Source organism: Pholcus phalangioides, unplaced genomic scaffold (genome assembly GCF_987345545.1).
Source record: "Pholcus phalangioides strain wild (caught in Gottingen) unplaced genomic scaffold, Ppha-v1.0 ptg000005l_1, whole genome shotgun sequence".
NCBI classification, from domain to species: Eukaryota; Metazoa; Arthropoda; class Arachnida; order Araneae; family Pholcidae; genus Pholcus; species Pholcus phalangioides.
The window spans coordinates 8,595,131-8,597,773 of NW_028301598.1; the positions used below are offsets into that span (position 1 = coordinate 8,595,131).

Here is a 2,643-nt window from a genome sequence, read left to right on the forward strand (position 1 = left end):
ATCAGTGGGTATCTTTATTTTTTAGGTTATTAATGATTTTCCATTGCTTTTTTTGTATCGTTTTCACAAGCATTAAATTTATTGTAAAAATAATCCTCTTTAGTACACAATCTTTTTTTTCCAGCATTTTTTCATAATTTTTGTACTCTAACCTGGCTTCTTGATTATGTGCGTTTCGTTTGAATTTTTCAATATAATTCCTCTTTAATATCAATCATTTTATCCATTCATTTTTCTAAATACATTTCATCCAGAAAGAACGGTGTTTATAGATGATATCAATAAATATATTTCGTACAATATATTTATATTTTTCTCCGAAAAAACATTTTCATTCCCTTGATAATTTTTTATGCATGTCTCAAACTTTATATAATCAACTCTATCAATGTTGTTCTGCTCAAGAGTTTCTGATTTTGTAATTTCTGTTTTTTCGGCGTTATAATCATTTAGAAGTAATGGCCAGTGGTCAGTTATATGATGAATTTTGGCTATTGCGGTTTAATTTTGCATTTCTTATACATATGATATATCGATAAACCTACCCTATCTGCATCGTGCATCGATCATATATATAAGACAAAAATCAATTTTTCGCCATCATGCCTGTTAATTCCTGCGTTTGTTGGTTTTTCTTTAAGATATCAATATTGAAATCTCAAATACAAATGACATTTTGATAATTTATATTGTTAATAATTGATTCAAATTCGGTTACGAATTGCTTTGGTTGGAAATCATGTGCTCCATAAATCAATATTACACACAAGAGAAGAAGGATATCCTCGAAAGCACCGAGCACGTCCACTGCTATGACGGCAGATGATTCGCCGTTATCCCTCCCCTCCGTCACCAGGCCCACTAAGTTTTGGATCGCAGACGCAGTGCTACGCTTTTCCGTGAACCCGCGTTGGATCGGGTGGCTTAGGCTACGTAGTTTGTAATACTGTGGTACTGAAGGCGCTCCAACACCTACTTCTCGAATACCATGCTAATCTTCTCTGTATCTTCCAATTTTAGTATATGTACTGCCGAAGCGAGTACAAATATCTTATCTATATTCTTCCTTGGGTTCGAACCCGGGACCCTGACAACAACCTTCACGATGGTAGACGAGCATCTTACCACCATGCCACTCGGGCACCACTTGTCGAATACCGTCCCAAGAACGGACACCATGCAGATCGGTCTCGTGGCCCGCGGGTAATCTACCGGTATGATATCCTTAGGAATCAGAACAACTCTCCAGCTGACAGGGAAGGTCTCAAGGCACCTATTGAACAAGTCCAACAGGACACCTGGGGCGGCTGCATCTAATTCGCGCACACAGCCATCCGTGACACCGTCCAAGCCAGCGGCCTTCCCCTTGAGGAGAGACTCGATGGCCCGAGATAGCTCCTGGCGCGTAAAGACCCTGTCATCCATAGTCAATGGGTACTCCCTCCAGGCTCGGAGACGCCTTTCCCTCGATCTGTCTTCCTCTGGGAAGAGACCATCTAGTATTATCTCCACTGCCTCATCGAGACTCCGCGGTTTTCTTAATCCAAGTACGGACCGCATGAAACTGCAAGGGCTTAGAAGTCTTACCTGTCAGCACATTGTACACAGAGCGGAACGGATTCTCACTTTGCAGCTCGCAGGTCCCCCCCCCCTCAGCTGTCCAGTTTGGCGGAGTCCCTTCTTGTATCGGCCAGGTTGCTTTTATACTCCAGTACTTTCCTAGTCCGTACCTCCGGATCCCTCTCTCGGTTGTTCCGATTTCCTCAACTGCACCCGAAGGACTGTTAGGTTGTCAGTCCACCATGGTACGAGAGTTCTCCGTGCCCCGCTGTTCTTAGGCGAGGTGTACAATCTCTTGCGGTCTTGTACATCAGCTCAGCTATGCTGCTTTCCGCTCGCGTAAGCAAGTCGGACTCGCTCAGAAGTTGCCGATAGCGCTCCCAGTCTAGGATGCTATCGGATCTTACCCTGTTTCGGACTTCGTTCCCTAGCGAACACTGGATATACCTGTGAACACTCGGAACCACTTCTACCAGCACGTCCCAGCTGATCACAGACGCATGCAAATTGGTTTTTACCAGTCAGATCCAGCCACACTTCTCCGGTTGGAGTGTTGTACGTGGGTGGAGACACCATAGTGTTCAGCACGTGATAGTCTATCTTCTCGATGTACTCAACGAGCTCTTCACCGCACTCGTCGGTGAAGGGGGCGCTCCATATTTCGGAAGAGGAATTGAAGTCCCTTCCGATTAGGACTCTATCCTGACTTGTACAGTCCGCTAGGGCCCGGTCTGTCATCCAGAGCCACTCGTGCTCGAGAGATCACCACCAAGTCCCCCACACTAGACTTAGTTATACGGACTGCTACCATATTTCTACTTTTGTAGAGCGCGAAACATCCGAGTCCTTCGCCAAAGACTATCACGCTGCACCACGGCATCTCCTCCGTGACATGGAACCTTCGTACCCTCTCTGCAACGCCCTGAAGCGTCCATTTGCCTTCAACCTTTTGAGAGTACGGTTCTTGCATTAGGACACAAGCCCACTTGCATCTCTGTGCGTCCACGACCAACTGGTCCGTAGCTAGCCTAGCCCTACTAGCGTTATAATGTACTATGTTCATTAACTTTCGTTTCATGCATA

The 2,643-nt window shown here is 45.0% G+C and overlaps 1 pseudogene; it reads right to left on the reverse strand.

Annotated features, from left to right (window-relative positions):
• Positions 1–986: 986 nt before the first annotated feature.
• On the reverse strand, positions 987–1,044 carry LOC149086252 (U6 spliceosomal RNA; annotated as a pseudogene).
• Positions 1,045–2,643: the final 1,599 nt, after the last annotated feature.